Here is a 24,702-nt window from a genome sequence, read left to right on the forward strand (position 1 = left end):
TCCGGAGCGAAGCACGGGTACATCAGCTAGTATGATGATAAAGTTGGAATTCATGACGACAAATCGGGGCAATCGTTCATTTATTCTATAAGAAGAGGAATTAGGGACTGAAATAATTCACCAATTGGCGTCTCCGAAAACCGTAAAAGAGTAGTTAGTGGGACGTAAAACAAATAACATTATTTAATTCACCAATTTGATAAACGTCCAACTTCTTTGAAATTTTAAGAAAAGACTAAATAAACAACTTATAGGGAATCAGACGCCTAAGTGACTTCCCTAAATGCATATCAGTGATGATTGATTGATTGATTGATTGATTGATTGATTGATTGATTGATTGATTGATTGATTGATTGATTGATTGATTGATTGATTGATTGATTGATTGATTGATTGATTGATTGATTGATTGATTGATTGATTGATTGATTGATTGATTGATTGATTGATTGATTGATTGATTGATTGATTGATTTTATATCATCTGATGACAGCAGTGATTTCATTCTTCTAGGACCAAAACCTACGTAATGCAACGTGATGAAACAGCAATCAAGAAATAATTATTGTGTGAGTTTTGTGTTTCCCATTCTTCTGTGCGATGGCAGAAAAGAACACATTTCTGTCAGTGTGTAGGTAGGAAAATGTTTCTTCCCAAAAGTCTGATTTCTAATTTAAGTGGCCTTGACATTTTTAGCGAAACACTCGATTTTTGTTTGACATAAATAAGGTTAAAGCAGTTTTTCTATATCAAAAGAAACTCTTTTTGAGACTGCCTTTACTTTACTAATACTTTTCGACATTATTCGTACTTATTTAATGGTTAATTTAGGATTATCGATCACCAATTTATCACAACTTACCACACCCAGGCCTAAATTTAAATTATCACTACGTGAGGAACATCAACACTAAATAGTCTGTGTAAATAAAATTAATGATAGCCTATACGATTCAAAATTTTGCCTGATAATCCGTTTTTATTTCGCATCAGGCATACATTAGTAGAGGTAGGTTCAGTTAAATTTTTGCTACGTGGCGCGTCCCAGGTGGCGGATAGGGGGGTCCTAACCGGCTTGCCGGCGGACTTGAGGGAAATAAAATACCTCTCGCGGACCAAACACACACCCCCTGTGGGTGGGGGAGGAAGACGAATAATACACCCACGGTATCCCCTGCCTGTCGTGAGAGGCGACTAAAAGGGGCGACCAAGGGATGTTTAAATTGGAACCATGAAACTGCTTTTGATTCGTGCCATCACGCGGGGAACACCAAGGGTTGCTTTTACTTGTGCGTAGTACCACTACATTAGGTACGAAATTGGTTTGTGATTAATAGCACACAGGAGCACCGCGCGGTCGGCTTTTGCAGCACCTGTGATTAGTACCACCATATGAGCAGGACCATGGGATGATAGCTACCATGGTTCTGCCTTGCCTATGATTAGTACCCACTATATGAGGAACACCACGGGATAGGGAGAGGTCCCTGTGGTTAGTACTCTTCTGTGATGAACACCATAGGTTTGCGTTGCCTGTAAATGGCGCCGCAAAGTGGGAAAACATAGGTCTGTATTAAATGTCGAATTTCATAAGCTCTGAGTAGTACAATAATGTGTGGAATGCCGCAAGTCTCTGCTACTTTTGATTAGTACCGTAACAGGACAGCTACCATGGTTCTATTTTGATAGCGATCAGTACCGTTATGAGGGGCCGATAACTTCGATTTAGGACCCCCTTTTGACTGCACGCATAATCCATTCAGTGTTATGCTATAGCAGTAGTCCCTTGGTCAGTAATACGATATTGTCACGTCCGTTTATGTGACTGTGCGACATTGCGGGTCGCAACCACTGATTGTTTTAAATTCATGTCCATCCATTCATTCTTCGTTGTCACATTTTTGAATTCTGGTCAGTGGAGAATTTTAGACTTTTTATATGTCTTTCCATTTCGTCTCATTTCGTACCATTAGGGGCCGATGACCTAGATGTTAGGCCCTTTTAAACAACAATCATCAATCATCAATCAATCAAATTTTTGCTTGTATGGTTTGTTTGATTGTTTTTTTTTTTTTGTCTGTTTGTACAAACTCGATGGTATCTGGTGTGCGATACCTAGTGTGCCCCTGATTTTCAGCCCCCTCCATGGCCAAATTTTTCTTGTTTGTTAGTATACAGTGGCATTCCAATATTACGAGGGGGAGGAGAGCAATATCACATTTCCCCGCTAATACAGGCTGTAATTGAGAATTGTACAAGCAGACACGCAAAAATAATTGTAGATGTTTTATATTTCATCGTGGGATTTTTCTCGACGAGAAATATATTCGCGACTTTTAATTTTTTCACTTACTTCAAATATCTCCAGAAATATATGTTCTCTCTGTGCATCTACACACAATAATAGAAAATTCATTTTACAATTCTTTATATCTGATTCTTTTACCGTACGATGTGTAATGGAGGTTTTCAGAAATGCAGATTGTTTTGTATTTTGGTCTTGATGGGTGCATGACCTATCTGGTAGTTATATAATTACGTAATTGCTTGACCGTAAATATACCATTTGGGCATATGACAAGGCTTTCAAGTGAACAGAGTGGTGTAACAACAATTAGTTTATCCTGCTAAACTACGGTTGTGAGTTGTCAACAGCCCCTTAGATTTATTACTGTAAATTTCATATTAGGTTTTTATTGCAACACTAACTACTGTGCACATTGTTGACGAGTCAATCATTTAGCATGTGTATGATTACATTTTGGTCGACCCCTCATTTTCCTCCTGAGATTCTCAGGAACGTAGGTCACTATGCGACTCTCAGCGGCGTGTCGTGACCTAGGCCCTACGCAGTTTCATCTTTGTTTTTGTTTTTTTTTGTATTATTGCTGATCTTCATTTGATCTGTTTCTGCTGGTATAAAAATCAAGGACAGGTTATTATTTAAAATCGTAGACTACAGAAAGATGTACAAAGCCCTTAAATGTGGCCAGGATGATTTCCAAAACAACTTCCCATAGAGTTATTTAACGAATCTTCGACTTAAACATTCACATTCCGTACTGATAATTCCCGTATGTAGGATAAAAATACTTGTCAATGATATTTTAAGTTCATATTACATCGAACAATTTTCCTGCAAAACCAACCGCAAAGGGGATACTGGGTGGAGACGCAGATGAAGAATAAAGCCAGGGCACCTCTGCCTGTCGTACGATGGGACTAAGAGGTGCGACAAAGGAATTATACTTTTGGAACCACGAGACAATCTGTGATTAGTACCATTACGCGAGGAACACCACGGGTTGACTTTACTTGCAATTAGTATTAATACATATGCCTGGTTGTGCTCCCTCTCAGAGCAGTAATGACTACTACCTGAGGAACTCGTACCGCTACTGCTCCTAGCTGGGTCTGTGATTAGTATCATTGGGCTAGGATTACTATGGAAGTAGTACTATTATATGAAGAACACCATGCGTCCGTGTAGCCTGTGGGTGGTGCCATAATGTTTGACACACCGTGTGTTTACATTGCCTATGATTAGTACCACTATGCGAGCAGGACCATCAGTATACGTGGCCTGTGATTAGTACCACTATATGAGGAACCCCACGAGTCTACGTTGCTTGTGCGAAGTGTCCGTATGTGAGGAACCTCATGGGTCTGCACTGCTTGTAAGTACACTCATGTGAGGAACACCATGGGTTTGTGTTGCCTATACTACCTGTGATTATTACCACCATGCGAGGAGTGGCGGTGGTTTCAAGAGGAAGTACAACTAGGCAACCATTCTCTATATAACAATAATCGGAGGAAAAAATGCAAGGGATCCGACACTTCGAAAAATGAAGATATCGGCCAAAGGAAGACAAGGGCCACGAAGGGCGTGAACATGAAAGACTCCCTAGCACTCGCAAACATAACAGCGTCTTGGTCGGAAAAGAACAAGAGTTGACCAAGGGAGGTCGGATAGAATAGATGAAAGTGAGGAGCCTGGCACAAGTAGGTGAAAGCAATAGGTGATACTCCCACGTGGCGCGTCCCAGGTGGCGGATAGGGCGGTCCTAACCGGCTTGCCGGGAGGGAAATAAAATACCTCTCGCGGACCAAACACACACCCCCTGTGGGTGGGGGTGGCAGACGAAGAATTCACCCACGGTATCCCCTGCCTGTCGTAAGAGGCGACTAAAAGGGGCGACCAAGTGATGATCCAATTTGAACCATGAAACTACTTGTAATTAGTACCATCACGCATGGAACACCATGGATTGCATTTACTTGCGCGTAGTACCACCATGTTAGGTACGCAATAGGTTTGTGATTAGTAGCGACAGTATGTGAATCAGGATGGGGGTCCTACAGTACCTCTGATTCGTACCCCCATATGACCGACACCATGGGATTAGCGACACCATGGTTCTGCCTTACCTATGCTCAGTTCCTATTATGTGAGGAATTCCACGGGATAGTACGGGTCCCTGTGGTTAGTCCACTTATGTGAGGAACGCCATAGGTTTTGGTTGCCTTTATAGGTTTGCGTTGCCTGCAAATAGCGCCGCAATGTGCGAAACACTATAGGTCTGTGTTACATGTGCGCATTACACTACCTGTGAATAGTACCATAATGTGTGGAATACCGCGAGTCTCTGCTACTTTTGATTAGTACCGCAACATTACACATAGCATGGTTCTACTTCCCTAGCAATAAATACCATTATGAGGGGCTAATGACATGGATTTTGGACCCGTTTCGACTATACGCACAATCGATTCAGCATCGTACTATAGAAGCAGTCCCGTGGTCGGTAATACAATTGTTTTGTGCCAGCTTCTGTGCATATGAGGCACTGTGGGTCGGATCCGCTGATCGTTTTAAATTCATATCCGTCCATCCATTCATTCTTCGTCCTCATGCTTTGAAATCTGGTCAGTGGAGGATTTTGAAATTTTAAGTTGTCATTTCATTTCGTCTCATTTCGTACCGTTAGGGGCCGATGACCTTCGATGTTAGGACCCTTAAAACAACAAGCATTACCATTGTCTTGTCCGGTGTAAAAATCTAGTATCAGATCAATATTTAATATGTCAAACAGGGAGACGACTCTACAGAAAGGCAAAGGCGTATGCCTATAACACGAGTTTACTCCAGCCAACAGGTAGATAAGAAAAGAGGACGGACTTACAAGCACTGAACGGGAAGATGCTCTCAAAATGACAGCAAACGTAGCCCCTGTCTGCGCCATACCAGGCAGATCCAAAGACAATAACAACTGCAGACGATTCACACGTCTTAGAATTTTGCCCATTCGGCTAATGATTAAGAAAAGCTACGTGGAAAATGGTATCTAGTAGATGAAGAGGTCCATGGTCCCGCAGTTGACGGTGGAATAAGACGAAGTGTCATGATCGCCTACCAACCCGGGAACGAAAAATGTTTCATTCTCGATCTGACAACCAGATTTACTTTACATGCACAACAGCCCGTTGAAGTCGACTAAAAAAAGAAAGGGTATATATTCACCAACTCTTACCTCAATATGTACAACCTTCAGAACATACGGCTCATGCTGGGTGCAAGGGGTACCATTTCTAAAGTACTTGTTACCTACATACGACGCTTTGGTGTGCCGAATGAGACCATTGTGAGCTGGGCATACATACATTCAAAGCCTCGATGTCAGACTTTAGGCGACACCTCTACGCTCCATCCAATTAATTATTGAAGTATTTAGCCTGCTGGTTCTTTTTTGTCACTAAGGATTATTTTCTCTACATTATCAATAGTATTATTGTTTATCTTTTGCTCTGTATTGTAATTAGATTATGTACTAAATTTACATTGTATGATATTCTTTGTCGGCTTGGCAACCTCAGTCATTTGAAGAAGAATAAACAAATAAATAAATAAATAAATAAATAAATAAATAAATAAATAAATAAATAAATAAATAAATAAATAAATAATAATGGGTATAGGCCCTAATATATTATACACGTTACCAGTATACTGTTCCCCTGTGGGTGGGGGCGGTAGAATAACGCCCACGTTATCCGCTGTCTGCCGTAAGAGGCGACTAAAAGGGGATCCAGGAGCTCTCAACTAGGGAGCGTGGGTTGGTGACCACGGGGCCGTGAGCTGAGTCCTGGCATAGCTTCCACTTACTTCTCACTTTCATCTAACCTCTCCCAACTCCCTTTCTCAAGTCTCGTTCTTCTCGGACCCCGACGGTGTTAGAGCACTCGAGACCTAGGGATGCTTTCATTTTCACTCCTTGCGTGACCCTTGTCTTTCTTTGGCCGATATCTTCATTTTCAGAAGTTTCGGATCCCTTTCATATCTTCTCTCTGATTAGTGTTATATACAGGATGGTTGCCCAGTTGTACTTAATCTTAAACCAATAATCAACACCACCAGTGCACTGTGTATGACATCTGCCGAATGTAGCCACCTCTCTTTGTCCTAAGTAAGGCAGTTTCTGCATCGTCCCTCAAAAACTTGGCTCTCGTCTCTATCATATCTGTGTCTGCTTGAATTACATACATAGCATTATCATGTTTGTACGTTTAAAACTTAATATAACTATCCATTATAATTACATTTTAAAGTCTTACCTGAAAGTTGCTGATATTTATGTATAGTAGAAGATATCGACTTCTCCTCTAAATGTACGTCCATCTCTTTTGGTGCATGGAGCTTAAGAAATGGTAGTGGGGAAAGTAATTATTTTTGTTTGAAAGAGAACGAAAGACACCCCCCTCGCTCCCTCCCCATCCACCACACCAGTGTGTTCTAGCGGTGGCGAATTCACCGCGGCCCACATCCTCACAGAGTGTGCCGATCTCTCTGCCTTAAGACGGAGCCTTGGCCTGCAGGAAACACTCGAACTCATACCAGCCGATGACGCGAATACTTCTGGTCTCGTCATTCGCTTTATGTGTGTGAGTGTGGACTAATCAGAGCATATACATTTCAAATGTTCTGTTACTCAGGGAACTTACGTTCCATTTTAACGCGCTAGTTTACTTTTCGGCTTAATAAAATACTTTTGTTCTATTTTTTAAATCACTTTTCAATTCGTCCTTTGATTTTTTTTTTTTTACATTTTTATCTCCGTTTAATTTATTCATAGAAGATGACAGCCTAGTTTTACTTCCTCTTAAAACAAAAATTACCACCACGAAGAATTGAGAATTTTTTAAAGTCAAAATTGAAAAGTGTTAGTTTTGCAGATATGCTAGTTGCTTTACGTCGCACCGACACAGATAGGTCTTATGGCAACGATGGGACAGGAAAGGCCTAGGAATGGGAAGGAAGCGGCCGTGGCCTTAATTAAGGTACAGCCCCAGCATTTGCCTGGTGTAAAAATGGGAAACCACGGAAAACCATCTTCAGGGCTGCCGACAGTGGGGTTCGAACCCACTATCTCACAGCTGTGCGCCCCTAACTGCACGGCCAACTCGCCCGGTCTGCAGATATGACCAAACTGTATTTCACGTCTCCCCTGAAGCACTCATCAATGCTGACTGGCTGATCCGAGATGATTTAATGGTATATTACTAAAAAGCTAAATGTTTCCTCTCATTTTCACAGCATGTTGTTGGCTTGTGCGCATTATAGTAACAATGAGATGTTCCTAACTTGTCAACCCGATGTGCAGTCCTTGTGGTTAACTTCAGCTTCAAATTGTCTCTACCACACAATCATGTTACAACAGCGAGCAAAATCTGTCATACCAGCCCTATTCAAAATATGCGGCGAAGTTTCGCAGGAGAGACTAGACAACCTCGTATTGATTCAAGAAAGGAAACAATTTTGAGAGTTTATAACGTTGTCATACTTAACGGGCATGTATAACAAATAAAGCATGTTATCTGTCAAGTATCTCCACAATTATCTTATCAGTAAGTACTTATTTTTCGTATGAGTTTGGCAAGAACTGGACCCACAGGAAGAGAAGAGTTATGGTCCTGCGATCGCACTATGTACAGACATGGACAAAAGTATTCATACCCCAACCCATCCGAAACAAAATGCTTTATTGCTGGACCAATACAGAGTACAGGTCAAAATGACAAACCCAAAGGTATACCTTGTGCAGTAGTGTACATTAAAAAGCACAAAATAAACTGGAAGTAAATAACAGTACATACCAAAGCAAAAAATTCGTACTCCATGACACTACTTGTCTGGACATAAGTATTCATACCGTATCCCAGAAGAGTTAACAACTCAATGAAGAAACAGATATTACCAACTCGATCAGTAGCGCGTTTGTTTGCCTTTCCTGTATATTATTTCTTCTAACCTGCTGGGCATTGAGAACACCAGTTTCCGTGTTAGTTCAGACGAAATGTTCCCCCATTCTTGTTGTAGTAACTTTTCCAAATGTACTTTACTTATTATGTGGTGTTTTCTTAGTCTGGACTCCAATTCACTCCATAGATTTTGGATGGGGTTGGTATCCGGCGATTGGGGAGGTGTTTTTAATGTGTGCGGTGTGTTGTAGAGTACCCAAAAACGAACTTCATCCGCCGTATGTTTGGATTCATTGTCGTGTTGGAAGAAAGACTCATTAGCAATCCTAAGCTTTTCGGCGTTTTTGTGAAAGTTTTCTTTCAGGATGTTCAAATACTGAAATCTGTCCATAGTCCCTGTACCGGGCGGTACATCTCCACGCCGCGAATTCAAATATTGCGCCAGTTGAAACTTCTCTACAGGAGAAAGCCTGAACTTTAACAAACTCTATTAACTCAACGGTTTCTCGGAAGATGTCACTACTGTAAATTTGGTAATTTTGAAGTGTTCTGAACTGTGTCTATTTTGATTTGTGTTTGTTTTCTCCGTATCAAGAAGTTTGGACATTCTCTAACAGATGTCTCTACCCAAAACTTTGATAACGCACTCTGGTGTAAAGTAATGAACTTTCTTGAAGAAATTTAGCATTCATAAGTTTTGTTTTTACTAAAAAAATTTCTGTGGTTTGGGGGTTGGCAACAGTTATCCTTTCTTTCCGCCTGTTTTGAATTTAACCAATAACTAATTTTTGTAATTAATTTCTGACCAATAGTGTCTTTCTTTCTCGATGTTGATGTGTAACGTTTAGCGACCCAATAAAATTGAGGGGGTGTGTCTACTCATTCTTGAAAGGTCTCGAATGTTCCACGAGGGTATATAAACTGCTGATTTTCTTGTCTCGGGGCCACTTCAGTAACATCTCTCTTAGGGTGTGAATATGTAGCAGGGGGGCGGGAAGCGCCTCTTTCTTCAAGCAGCAGTTCATCTACAAGGTAATGGCCTGTTAACATCTTCATTTCTTGCTAGCTCAGCAGTTTAACTCTCGGGGAAGGTTCGAAACCTTTAGTATGTAACCTACCTTTTTAAAATGTAAATTATTTGCTGTCTATCTATAAATTACAAATCTGTAAAGCGGGGATAGAGAGTGCTTCACCCTCTCGAACTCCCCTTCATTTTTGAAAAAGGAGGTGACTACGTTTTCATAACCGTTCTTCTCTTCTTTAATATAGTAAAGTTTTCTCATACGTGTCACCTCCCTAGCTAGGGATTAGCCCCTGTATGATCGGCCTAGCGCCACATAGGTTTTAGACAAAACTTGGTGTAGGATTACAAGTTATCGCCTCCATTCATTTTGTATTTTGGGCCATTTTCTTAACCTGTTTTGTTTTCTTCATGCGAAGGCAACGTAGGTTGGGTATTAATTACCCCTGTTTCCTTGTGTGCCTTAAGGGCAGATAGAAATGAAGTTTGTTGTAGCCTTTGATAGGCTTGTAAAATTGAGAGTGGGTCTGCTCTTTTCCTTAACATTGTAATTAGGAGCAAGTGCTCCTTATACTTAGGGGTTTTCTGCCCTTTAGCAATTGTGGTTGTGAGCTGTGAGCTCAGAAATTAGACTTGGGGCTCGAAGCCCAAATCTTGTAACAAACTGTAAATTGTTAATTCGTTGATCTGCTACTTGATACCTGTTATACTCTGTTAATTGTTGATTTTGAAAAGAAAATATAACCTTTGTTAAAGTTTTAAATTAACTTTAATTCTGTAGTTGAGACCTATTCCAGCCCGCACCTTCTTTCACCTCTAACTACCACGGATATCTCCGTAACAGTCCCCTCGATAAATACCAACTCCCCGACACCTGAAGCGGCCATTGAGCCCCACACCATAACCCCACCCCCGCCGTGCTTCACAGTGGTAACGAGGTTCTGCTCATCTGTGTTAGGGCGTCTCCACACTAAAATGCGGCCTTCACTTCGGAAAATTTTAAATTTACTCTCATCTGTAAACACCGCTGTTGACCAAAACGCTTTATATTCGTCACATATTCTTTTACAAATTGTAGTCTTTACCGTCGATTCACTTTCGGTATGTGCGGTTTCTTTCTTGGGACCCTAGATCGATACCCAGCACGATGAAGGACCCTCCTTACTGTTTTGTGTGACACTACATGATAGAAATATTCTGCCAGCTGCGATGCTATTGCGGAAGATGTATTGTGTGGTAGTTTTTGCATTGTGGTTACTATGAACCTTTCTTCTCGTGCGGTCAGTTTCTTCGGAAGTCCACTTCTTTTCTTGTTTATAAGAACATCCTGTACTTTTAAACTTTTTAAGCTTTGCACAGTTGGTTTACTTCTTCCAATGATGTTTCCGATCTCGGAATACGATTTTCCTTGGTGGTGAAGGCGTAGAATAAAGTCGTCTCTCTTCAACAGACGTTTCCCTAGTTTTCCTCGCCATTGGACTAGTACCGTCTCTGACCAGCTGATCAGTCCGTCTCTGTCTGAACCTACTGCACAACTAATACCACGGAACAACACACGTTTCTGTTTACTCGTTCAAACCCCATTTTTACACGTAAGGTATGAATACTTATGTCCAGACAAGTAGTGTCATGGAGTACGCATTTGTTGCTCTGTTATGTACTGTTATTTACTTCCTGTTGGTGTTGTGCTTTTTAATGTACACTGCTGTAGAAGGTGTACGTTTGGGATTGTAAGTTTGACCTGTAATCCATATTGGTCCAGCAATAAAGCATTTTGTATTGGGTGGGTAGGGGTATGAATACTTTTGTCCCAAACCTGTAGCTGGGCTGCACAAAGCTTCTTGTGTACAGATAATGGTGTAACTTGTTACGTTCATAAACCTCTGGTATGATAACGTCTCAGTCTTCTGAATTGCGTGCACAAACAATTGGCGCATTTATATGTTTTTATGTCCAACCCTTGCCCCGTTTCCCTACGGGGTCAGTTAGCAAGCAGGTGAATCTTCGTAGTGAGTGTTTACGACCGAATGCCCTTCCTGACGTCAACCTTATAAGAGCAGTTAATGAAATGAAGTGAAAGACGTGATATATGATGGTGGGAAGGGAGAGGGTGAAACCTGGTGCTGGTACATATATCCTACTCCTATCGAATAGCATCAAGGTGCCTGCTCAATTATTAACCCACGAACCTGCTACGCAGGCGTAGCAGGAGGAGAGGTGATACTTCCACGTGGCGCGTCCCAGGTGGCGGATAGGGGGGTCCTAACCGGGTTGCCGGCGGACATGAGGGAAATAAAATACCTCTCGCGGACGAAACACACTACCCCCTGTGGGTGGGGGACGCAGACGAATAATACACCCACGGTATCCCCTGCCTGTTGTGAGAGGCGACTAAAAGGGGCGACCAAGGGATGATTGAATTAGAACCATGAAACTACTTTTGATTCGTACCATCACGCAGGGAACACCATAGGTTGCCTCTTCTTGCGAGTAGTACCACTATATTAGGTACGAAATACGTTTGTGATTAGTAGCAGTATAGAGCCTGGACTGATGATTTTCCAGTACCCGTGCGTCGTACCCATGTGAGCAACACCGCGGGTCTGGGCGTTGCCTGTGAGTTGTACCACTATATGAGCGAAACCGTGGGTCTGCGTTGCCTGTGATTAGTACCCACTACGTGAGGAACACCACAGGGACCGTACACCTAGGTGAGGAAACTCATCGGTTTACGTTGGCTGTAAGCGGCGCCATTGTGTGCGAAACACCATAGGTCTGCGTTACCTGTACGAAGTACAATACTTGTGAGTAATACCATCTTGTGTGGAACACCGTGAGTCTTCGCTACTTTTGATTAGTACCCCAACATGACAAATACCATGGTTCTACTTTACTCGCGACATGTACCATTCTGTGGGGCCTTAGTCTTGGATTTTGCTCCCCTGTAGACATCAAGCATTATCGTGCTTTATGAGTGGTCCCTTGGTCAGTAATACTATTATTTACGATCTTTTTTGAGTTTGATCCACCGTTTTTTTTTTTTTTTTGTAGAGTTCATGTCCATCCATTCATTCTTCATGACATTTTTTTTCATTTCGTACCATTAGGGGCCTATGACCTCGATGTTAGGCCCCTTTAAACAACAAGCATCATCATGAATTAGAACCATGAAACTACTTCTGATTGGTAGCATCACGCGGGGAACACCATGGGTCGCCTTTACCTGCGAGTAGTGCCACTTTGTTAGGTACACAATAGGTTTGTGATTTGTAGCAGCAGAGTGTGGTTCACTGTGGGTTTCCAGTGCCTGTGATTAGTACCACTATATGCGGAATATCACGGGCTTACGTTGCCTGTGATTTGTACCACTATATGAGAGACACCGTTGGTCTGCGTTGCCTGTGATTTGTACCCACTGTGAGAACACCACGGAATAGTACGAGTCCCTGTGACCTATGTGAGGTGCACCATAGGTTTGCGTTGCCTACGAATGGCACCATTATGTGAGAAACACCAAAGATCTGCATTACCTGCGCGACGTACAATACTTGTAAGCAGTACCATAATGTTTCGAGCACTGTGAGTTTACAATACTTTTGATTAGTACCGCAACTTTAGATATACCATGATTCTACTTTACGAGCGATAAGTAACATTATTAAGGACTGTTAACCTGGATTTTGAACCCCTTTAGACAACATGCATCCTCGATTCAGGATTGTGATTTGAAACAATAGCTACTCCCACGTGGCGCGTCCCAGGTGGCGGATAGGGGGGTCCTAACCGGCTTGCCGGCGGACTTGAGGGAAATAAAATACCTCTCGCGGACCAAACACACACCCCCTGTGGGTGGGGGAGGCAGACGAATAATACACCCACGGTATCCCCTGCCTGTCGTGAGAGGCGACTAAAAGGGGCGACCAAGGGATGTTTAAATTGGAACCATGAAACTGCTTTTGATTCGTGCCATCACGCGGGGAACACCAAGGGTTGCTTTTACTTGTGCGTAGTACCACTACATTAGGTACGAAATTGGTTTGTGATTAGTAGCACACAGGAGCACCGCGCGGTCGGCTTTTGCAGTACCTGTGAATAGTACCACCATATGAGCAGGACCATGGGATGATAGCTACCATGGTTCTGCCTTGCCTATGATTAGTACCCACTATATGAGGAACACCACGGGATAGGGAGAGGTCCCTGTGGTTAGTACTCTTCTGTGATGAACACCATAGGTTTGCGTTGCCTGTAAATGGCGTCGCAAAGTGGGAAAACATAGGTCTGTATTAAATGTCGAATTTCATAAGCTCTGAGTAGTACAATAATGTGTGGAATGCCGCAAGTCTCTGCTACTTTTGATTAGTACCGTAACAGGACAGCTACCATGGTTCTATTTTGATAGCGATCAGTACCGTTATGAGGGGCCGATAACTTCGATTTAGGACCCCCTTTTGACTGCCCGCATAATCGATTCAGTGTTATGCTATAGCAGTAGTCCCTTGGTCAGTAATACGATATTGTCACGTCCGTTTATGTGCCTGTGCGACATTGCGGGTCGCAACCACTGATTGTTTTAAATTCATGTCCATCCATTCATTCTTCGTTGTCACATTTTTGAATTCTGGTCAGTGAAGAATTTTAGACTTTTAATATGTCATTTCATTTCGTCTCATTTCGTACCATTAGGGGCCGATGACCTAGATGTTAGGCCCCTTTAAACAACAATCATCAATCAATCAATCAATCATGAAACAATAGCTTGTCAGTAATACACTTTCTGGAAAGATGAGACATTGCGGGTCGGATTTACCGATTGTTTCAAGTTCATATTTCCCATTCATTCATCATCATCACGTTTTGAATTCTGTTGAGTGGATTCATTTTGGTATTTAAAATTGTAATTGCATTTCGTCTCATTTCGTACCATTAAGGGCCGCTGACCTTGATGTTAGGCCCCTTTAAACAAGAAGCATCATCATCATCATCATCATCATCACAGTTTGAGAATAAGTGAAGGTGAACTTCGAAAATTTGACCAAAGGTTTGAAAAATCGGTGGTTTGACCTAAATATGAATTCCAATGCTTTATCTACGGTACTGTAAGAATGCTGTCTCAAAGGATGGTTTCACGACGGTTGCGCTACGATCATTAGCTACTTACTTATACAGGGTCAAATTTGTGGGACTTTACTTTATATCGACATCTGGATGTAAATTCCAACCCACTGAATAGATAATCTTGCACCCGACATAATAATACTACTACGGTAGACTTAGATAAATTAGGGAAGAAGAAATATGGCGTATTAAATTTTGGAACTTGTCATATGTAGGCTTACTGAAGCATAATCGTATTATCGGGCTACATTATAAGTAGCTATCTGTATCGCTAAGCAACCAGCCACGTAAGTTAGTTTGCAATAAATAATATATACGCATAACACAGTAGTCGTAGCGCGTCGGTCTCTCACCGCTAGATACCGTGGTTCAAATCGCGGTCGTTCCATGTGAGATTTGTGCTGGACAAAGCGGAGGCGGGACAGCTTTTTCTCCGGGTACTCCGGTTTTTCCTGTCATCTTTCATTCCAGCAACACTCTACATTCTCATTTCATAGCATCTATCAGTCATTAATAAATCACTACGGGAGTGGCGACCCCATCGTACTAATAGCCTATATGTGCTTCATTCATTCCACCCCTGACCTGGTCAATGACTGGAAAACAGGTTGTAGGTTTTCATTTTCATTTTCAACACAGTAGTTGTAAAGGTAAAATCACTTAATCTGCTTTATATTCCATTTTATTTCTGAATTAATTAATTAATTAATTAACACGCTCCGATGCCATTCGTCTCTTATTGTAGTCATTATCTTAACTTAATATTATTAGCTTTACATCTCACTAATTACTTTTTACATTTTTTGGGACCGGGCGAGTTGTCCATGCTGTTACAGGCGCGCGGCTGTGAGCTTGCATTCGGGAGGTAGTGGGTTCGAATCCCATTGTCGGCAGCCCTGAAGATAGTTTTCCGTGGTTTCCCATTTTCACAACAGGCAAATGCTTGGGCTGTACATTAATTAAGGACACGGCTGCTTTCTTCCAACTCCTAGGCCTTTCCTCTCCCATCGTCACCATAAGACCTATCTGTGTCGGTGCGACGTAAAGCAACTAGCATTTTTTGGAGACGCCGAGCTGCCAGAATTTAGTCCCTCAGGAGTTCTTTACGTGCCAGTAAATCTACCTACACGAGTCTGACGTATTTGAGAACATTCAAATACCACCGGACTGAGCCCGGATCAGAAGACCAGTGCCTCATCCGCCTGTGCCACTCAGCCCGGCGTCGTCATTATCGGCTGGTTATAAATGAAACTATGTTTAATTGACATCGAACGTATTCTATCTCTCATTTCACTCAAATTCAGAGTTTCGCCGGGTGACGTTTTTACGAAAACCTGTTCTCATACGAATTTGTTTTACATAAATATCTGATCACTTATTCAATTCAGGGCAGTTAGCAACAGTGACATTACCTGTATTTTTCATATATTACATTTCCATTCGTTGTGTGGATCTATATCAGAATAGTAAGTACATATTTTTAAACTTTATATTTTATATTGTTTTATTCTAACGTCACCGGACTGAGTGACAGTGGAGATGCGCCACTTTGTTGAGACTATATTCGCGGATTCGATCGCTGCCGAGGCCAGTGCTATTTTAAGGTTCTGAAATACACCAGCCTCGAGTCGGTAAATTTACTGATACATAAAATAACTTCTGCAGTAAAAAAAAAAAAAAAAATCCAAAGCCTTGACGCCTCCAAAATCCATAAATGTTTGGAACATTAAACTATTAGTAACTTCATTATTATTATGACCGGCTCTGCGCCTGAATAGTAAGCCTGCTGGCCGTAGATTCAAGGGGTCTCGCTTCTATTCCTGGCCTGGTCAGGGATTATAATTTTCGTTGGTTAATTCCAAGACCTGCACCAGGCCTATCCGAAGGCCCCTCGCAATGATACTATTATTATTATTATTATTATTATTATTATTATTATTATTATTATTATTATTATTACTGTTCCGGGGTATCTGTGGAACGCAGTGGTGAAAGGAGGTGCTGGGTAGAATGGGTCTATCTACGATATCAAAAATTGAATTAAAACTTTAAATAAATGTTATATTTCTTTTAAAAACCAAACTTAACAAATTTTCACTTAGTGAAATAACAATGATAAATTTGGGGATTAAAATAGAGAACCCCAGAATAGGGAATTTAACAATATTGGGCTTCCAGGCCTTAGTTTATACATTTATAATTTCAAAAGAGGAATTGTTTAGACAAAGATAGAAATCTCCCAAAATTTAAGAGCACTTGATCCAAAAGTTACAATCTCTAGCCTTCCAGAGGCACCCTTCACTATTACAGAAAACTTAGAAAAGAGCTTACATACTCTCCAACATCAAAAAATTTCTTACAGCCTACTCAAGGCAACATTACATCAAACATCTTACACTCGCTGGCCTCTCTAGGCACAATTTACAATTGAAATTACTTTTACACAGGGGCATCTGTTACCCAGACTACTGCGCCTTCATGGAAAAAGAACAGGTTAGATTACTGGCTCGAACACAAAATGAATGGAGGCGTACACTTGTACTCTTAGATAAAAAAAGTATGAAATCCTAACTGGGCTCCTGACCCGATTATAAAGGGGCTAATCCCTAGCTACTGAGGTGACTCGAAAGAAGGTTGATTTAATGTATTACAGGAAAGAAAAAACAGTAACGAAATCGTAGTCACCTCAAACCAAGTTGAAGGGGAACTCGAGAGGGTAACGTACTCTTTATCCCCGATTTACAGTTTTAAGACTTTATGAAATTTTACATTAGCTGAAAGATAGTTTACATTTTTGGAAAACAAGAGGTTATATGATTAGAAATTTGAATCTTCCCCTCGTGTAGGTCTGCGGAGGTAGCTACAGAGACATAAGATTGGTGGTCATTGCCTTGGCTGCTGGACTGCCTGGCGAAGAATGAGGCTCACAGCCTCCTGTTTTAACACACACACACATACTCTCAGAAATACGGCGATCAAGAGACTAGGTAGCCAGAAAAGCCGCAGTTTATATACGCGAGGGGACGGTTTTATAGGGTTCTGGACTGATCCGCGCACACCCTCCCAATTTTATTGGCGAATTCAAAAGTTACACCCAAAGACCAACAAGAAGCCTGTGATAGACTGAAAAATAATGACGGAAAATTCCTATTGGCTAGATTCAAAACTGGCGGAATGAGAAAGAAGTGTTGCAAACCTAGAAATATATACACTGAATGACAGAGCAAATGCAACACCAAGAAGGAGTGGTTCGAAAGGGATGAAAGTTGGGGAAAAAACAGAGACGGCACGGATGAATAATTGATGTTTATTTCAAACCGATATGCAGGTTACACAATGCGCACGGCATCGACTCAGTAGGATGTAGGACCACCGCGAGCGGCGATGCACGCAGAAACACGTCGAGGTACAGAGTCAATAAGAGTGCGGATGGTGTCCTGAAGGATGGTTCTCCATTCTCTGTCAACCATTTGCCACAGTTGGTCGTCCGTACGAGGCTGGGGCAGAGTTTGCAAACGGCGTCCAATGAGATCCCACACGTGTTCGATTGGTGAGAGATCCGGAGAGTACGCTGGCCACGGAAGCATCTGTACACCTCGTAGAGCCTGTTGGGAGATGCGAGTAGTGTGTGGGCGGGCATTATCCTGCTGAAACAGAGCATTGGGCAGCCCCTGAAGGTACGGGAGTGCCACCGGCCGCAGCACATGCTGCACGTAGCGGTGGGCATTTAACGTGCCTTGAATACGCACTAGAGGTGACGTGGAATCATACGCAATAGCGCCCCAAAACCATGATGCCGCGTTGTCTAGCGGTAGGGCGCTCCACAGTTACTGCCGGATTTGACCTTTCTCCACGCCGACGCCACACTCGTCTGCGGTGACTATCACTGACAGAACAGAAGCGTGACTCATCGGAGAACACGACGTTCCGCCATTCCCTCATCCAAGTCGCTCTAGCCCGACACCATGCCAGGCGTGCACGTCTATGCTGTGGAGTCAATGGTAGTCTTCTGAGCGGACGCCGGGAGTGCAGGCCTCCTTCAACCAATCGACGGGAAATTGTTCTGGTCGATATTGGAACAGCCAGGGAGTCTTGCACATGCTGAAGAATGGCGGTTGACGTGGCGTGCGGGGCTGCCACCGCTTGGCGGCGGATGCGCCGATCCTCGCGTGCTGACGTCACTCGGGCTGCGTCTGGACCCCTCGCACGTGCCACATGTCCCTGCGCCAACCATCTTCGCCACAGGCGCTGCACCGTGGACACATCCTTATGGGTATCGGCTGCGATTTGACGAAGCGACCAACCTGCCCTTCTCAGCCCGATCACCATACCCCTCGTAAAGTCGTCTGTCTGCTGGAAATGCCTCCGTTGACGGCGGCCTGGCATTCTTAGCTATACACGTGTCCTGTGGCGCACGACAACACGTTCTACAATGACTGTTGGCTGAGAAATCACGGTACGAAGTGGGCCATTCGCCAACGCCGTGTCCCATTTATCGTTCGCTACGTGCGCAGTACAGCGGCGCATTTCACATCATGAGCATACCTCAGTGACGTCAGTCTACCCTGCAATTGGCATAAAGTTCTGACCACTCCTTCTTGGTGTTGCATTTGCTCTGTCAGTCAGTGTATATATAAAATAAATGAACATTAATTCCGTTGGGAAACGTAAGAACACAAAATTTCTTTAAATCACTAATTCTTCCGTCTTGCACCAGAGTGCATAGCGACAGTTTTTGTAGAGACATCTATGGAGAAACGTCCAAACTTCTTGATGTACTTGAAAACAAGACAAAATAAACTCAATCAGTTTAGGAAACTTAGACATAACAAACTTCTCAATTATTCAGTAGTGACATCTTTTCATTAATGTCCCAACTTCATCCAAAAGCAGTTTCACGTTTTTTTTTGGATACATAGAGTTCATTAAGGCGCTTCTTTTTAATGCGCGGAGTTGAGGTGTACCTCCAGGTACAATTATTATTATTATTATTATTATTATTATTATTATTATTATTATTATTATTATTATTATTATTATTGTTAATTATTATTACTTTTCCGGGGTTTCCGTAGTTCAGAGGGGAACAGGAAGCGCCTGGATTGAATTGCTGGACAGGGGACTAGAGCTACTTTTAATAAAGCAAATTTGGAAATATTATTTATTTCCTTTCTTAAAATTGAGAGATAGAAAATATAATAGAATAACAAAGGACAATTGGGAAGGTTAACTACATGCTCGTCAGTTCTAACAATGCCTTTGGACTTAGAAGTCCTAAATCAGGTAAGAAAATCAGGGATAAATACCCTGTTATTAAATTACATATGGAAGAGTTTAATTGCTCCTGACAGGTACAATTCAAAGGAGTATCAGCTCCAAAATACACGAGTCTAGCCTCAAAGACGCAATCAGTTTCTTTTGACACACTTAAATTACACTGGGAAACCCATCGGTTGACCCCACTTCAAGGAGTTCATATACAAGACCTTAAGCATAAAAAGATAAGGTTACACATAGCACGCCATTACCAAATAGCAAGAACGCTAAACACTAATATTCCTTATAGAAATATTTGGAAGCCGAAGTAGGCTTAACACCCAATGACACAGAGGCTAAACCCATACTAATGAGGTGAGTAAAGGATGAACATTTAAAGCCAAGACAAAACTGTCAAAATTTTGAGGTTGGAATCTTTAGTCGCCCAATTGAAACGGTTAACAGGAGACGGCTGAGGGTCACCACTCGCGTTCCCTTACGTTGCATATTTCCCAGTAGGGAATAAAACTAGAGTCCGAAGATTTCCCCCAAAGATCCTACATTTAAACCACCAAAACACAAAATTACATTAAGAACGGCTGAAAATTTCCCCTCGAACTAGCCGCAGGCACGAACACATGCTTAGTTACATTCTGCCATTACCTTGTATCGCTGGATCTTCTTCAAGCAGGCCGTGCTCCTGCCGCCCTAGCTCTCTATGATCTCCGTCAAGACGCGCTCTCTAACACTGGTGCAATTTGGATAAGAAGGCCGTAAATTGCTCAGCTTGTATAGTTCCGTAAGGGAAATTCTCAGATTAAATTGAACTACACTATGCTGATAGGCTTAATTTCCATACACGCTCCAGAGTTTGATTGCCAGCATATGGTAGATAGATTACAATAGAAGAGGAACCAGCTAAAGCGTTGAAAACTTCGGTATATTAAAACAGATCCATAAAAATGTTTACCAACTCCTAATATAAAAATGTGTCTGTCCATTAGTTTGTTTTTAGTCCAGCAGCTATCATTAGTAAATAGATGGCAGAGCCATGTCACCATCGAAGAAGAAATGTTTTGGGAGTTTAAAAACTCATGTCCGTGGGCATAGATGGTCTCAGAGAAGGCGCGTAGTTTAAGTAGCTGGGGAAGGTATACCCCTGGTACAGAACACAACCCATTAAAGGTTTACAGTGGAGTGAACAATTTTGAAATCTTGAAGTACGATAGGATTTGAACACATTGAGAATTCGCAATATATTGGTAATCTGGAGTATATCGTGTTTAAGAGTCCATTCTTGTTTGTTTTCTTTGGTTTTTGAAGAAGAGTTGCAAATGGTAACAACACCGAAGTAGTCCAAGTTCGGGCAGTAGTGCCAATGGTTGACGGCAGGAGCGGCCGCCGCGGTCGATATTCGGATGAAATGCTCGGACCGCTTGGGTACCCTGAGATACCGTCCTCCCAGGCCTCCCAATACAGGGGGAGCTGAAGCCGAGGTGATGAGATGCCAAGACCGAAGAACAAGGTCCCATCCAAGGACTGAGTGGGAGGTTGAGTACTGCATCCCAGCATCTTGCCACGATGGCAGGTAGAGAAAGGTAGAGTTTGGAGTCTTAGTCGGAATGAGGCGGGAGCGTAACCCGCGCCGGCATCTGCCCCAGGTTGACTGCTCGTGGCCTCAGGTGTAATGTTTGTCATTGAAACATGCAAATGAAGATGAAATAGTGATGAAGACGGCATATACACCATGTCCCCGTGCCAGAGCAATTAAACAATTATAGTTAAAATTCCCAACCCTGCCGGAAATCGAAGCTGGGGCCCCTGCGATCAAAGGCCAGCCCTGTAACTAACTTTTCTAGCCAGTCAAACCCGGGGAGTGTATGGAAAATTAGCCTATCAGCGCTCTGGATTTTAAATTAATCTAGAACCTACCCTGCGGAGCAATTTAAGGAGAGCGCCTTAGAGCCATCTTGTCTGATTTCCTCCGGAGTTTGAGTGTGTGACTTGACAGAAGTTAGAGACGGCCAGGGGTCAGATATCGGCCGACTTGAAGAAGATCCAGCTCATACAGGTAATGGTGGAATTTACCTAGACATGTCATTATGCCCGCGTGTGTTTCGAGGGGATGATTTCAGCAGTTTTCCTTAAAATCTAATATGTAATCATTCCTTTTTTTGGTCTGAAATGTAGGATCTTCTGCGCAGTCTTCGGACTCAATTATATTCCTACTGGTAAAACATTCAGTGTACAGGAGCACGAGTGGTGACTCTCAGAACGCACCAAATTGATGATTATGATGATGATGATGATGATGATGCTTGTTGTTTTAAGGGGCCTAACATCGCAAGTCATCGGCTCTAATGAGACGAGAAGGCCGACATGATATACGAGTTAAAAAATTTAAAATGTATCCACTGACTCGAGTTAAAAAGTGGTGATGGAAAAATGAGTATGAGATTAATTTTTTTTTGCTAGGGGCTTTACGTCGCACCGACACAGATAGGTCTTATGGCGATGATGGGATAGGAAAGGCCTAGGAGTTGGAAGGAAGCGGCCGTGGCCTTCATTAAGGTACAGCCCCAGCATTTGCCTGGTGTGAAAATGGGAAACCACGGAAAACCATCCTCAGGGCTGCCGATAGTGGGATTCGAACCTACTATCTCCCGGATGCAAGCTCACAGCCGCGCGCCTCTACGCGCACGGCCAACTCGCCCGGTAGTATGAGATTAAAACAGTCAGTGGATCTAATTCGCAATGCCCTATTTTCTAATAAAATAAAAGAAAATAAAGGAGAAAACGAATAAGACATTGCTTGGTAGTACAGATATATATACATAATTTACGTTAGACATTAAAATACGCAACAAAGACTAAATGCAATGGGATAAAAGCGCAATTGTCATAAATACACTAAGACACAGGACATCATTATACACGATAAAACAGACCACTATCCCTCATTAAGCGGATGACGAGGTCTGCTGACTGCTCCTCATCTCGCAAGATAAGGGAGATCGTACTCGAGAGGTTAAGACTACGGCGAAGATCGACCAGGTCCATACACTCCGTACGGATGTGTACCACGGCAAGATAATCGCTGCAGGTACACACCGGAGGGGGTTCTCCTTTCAAAAGATGCGAGTGAGAGAGGATACCGTGGCCGATCCGAAGACGACATTATACTACGGCTTCCCTCCGCGAAGCCCGAAGGGAAGTCCTCCGTACCTTCGTTGTTCCTTTCATCGCTCTCAGCTTATTTGGAAGTGGAATGGCCTGCCACTCCATCTCCCAATGGGACATAACCAGATGTCTCAGCTGAATGCGAATATCGCTTGCTGGAACCTTGAAAGGCAACGGGGCAGTGTAACTGCCTCCTTGGCAGCCTTATCTGCTAATTAATTTCCCTCTACACTCATGAGGCTTGGGAGCCACATCAAAGTGATTCTGATGTCGGCATCCGAACACCCGGCCAGCAGGTCCTGGACCCGCTGCACCAGAGGGTGTCGAGGGAAACAGGTATCAATAGACTGTAGCGAGCTCAACGAGTCAGTACACAGAAGAAAGTGTCGGCGTCAATTGGACAGTGCGTTCCGCAGACCTTCACAGATAGCATAGAGCTCTGCTGTGTACACACTACAGGTTTCCAAGTGAGCAAAAAGAAACCTATCATTGTCGACACCGAACGCACAGCCACCTTCGTTTCTGTCCTTGAACCATCCGTGTAGGCGACTACTGAACCTGGATAGCGGCCAACAACGGACAGGAAGAGCCTCCGATAAATCGAAGGGTCCGTGTTTTCCTTCGGGCCAGTGTGCAGATCCAGGATTATTTCAGGCCGTCGTACTACCCTCGGAGGTACCCCACTTGGTTGTCTGACAAGGCAAGGAACCGACGGTACGTCAAACAATCTGTAACTGATATCCAAGCGTATTCCAACCGGCCGCGTTGCTCGAGGACAAGCAACGTACAGCAAACAGTTGACATTGTTGAACACGCAAGGATAGCTTGGATGAAGTGGCATCTGTCGCAAATTTGCAGCATACGAGAAAAGCATTTGCTGGCGCCTCAAGAGTAAAGGCGGCACGCCAGACTCAGCGAGCAGGCTGGCAATGGGGCTTGTACGGAATGCTTCCGTCGCCAACCTATCCCCGCTGTGGTGGATGCTGTTCAACTTTGAAAGGACACTTGGTTTTGCTGAGCCATATGCTGCACTGCCGTAGTCTAGCCGAGATTTTAAAAAATGTGTCATATAGAATCGTAGGAGGACCGTGCAGTCAGACTCCCGCCCCCCACCCAAGAAGTGCTGCTAAGAAACTTCCTGAAGCTTCTTAGAGCATTGCAATTTTAACTGCCGCACATGTGGCTCCCACGATAAATTTTTATCGAAAAGGAGCGCAAGAAGTCGGAAAGTGTCAACTACAGGAATAGCTACATTGCCTGAATAAAGTTCAGGAGGAGGGTGAAGAGAACGTTGGCGACGAAAGTGGACAACACAATTCTTGGTGGTGGAAATCCTAAAGCCATGTTCGAAGGTCCACTGCTCCAGTCTCCTAACAGCTTACTGTAATTGTCGCTCTGCGTCTGCCATATTACGCGACCTATAGTGCAGAGCAAAGTCGTCCACATACAGCGACGGTATGACTGCTGTACCAGCAGCAGCAACAATACCGTTTATGGCAATCGCGAACAGCGTGACACTAAGGATCGATCCGTGTGGGACTCCATTTTCTTGAACGTGGTATTGCGAATATGTCCTCCCTACGCGGACACGGAATAGAGGGAGGGACAAAAAATTCGCAATGAATACCAGCAAGTTACCTCGGAATCTCCACTGATGCAGGACTGAAAGGATACCATATTGCTACATGGTGTCGTAGGCCTTCTCCAAGTCAAATAAAACAGCAACCAAATGCTGTTTGCGGTGAAACGCCTCCTGGATAGAGCTCTCCAGGTGTACCAAGTGGTCAGTGGGGGATCGAGCGGCTCGAAAACCACATTGGTACTCGGACAAGAGTCCTTGTTCCTCCAGACACCACACGAGTCG

This window comes from Anabrus simplex, chromosome 4 (genome assembly GCF_040414725.1).
Source record: "Anabrus simplex isolate iqAnaSimp1 chromosome 4, ASM4041472v1, whole genome shotgun sequence".
NCBI classification, from domain to species: Eukaryota; Metazoa; Arthropoda; class Insecta; order Orthoptera; family Tettigoniidae; genus Anabrus; species Anabrus simplex.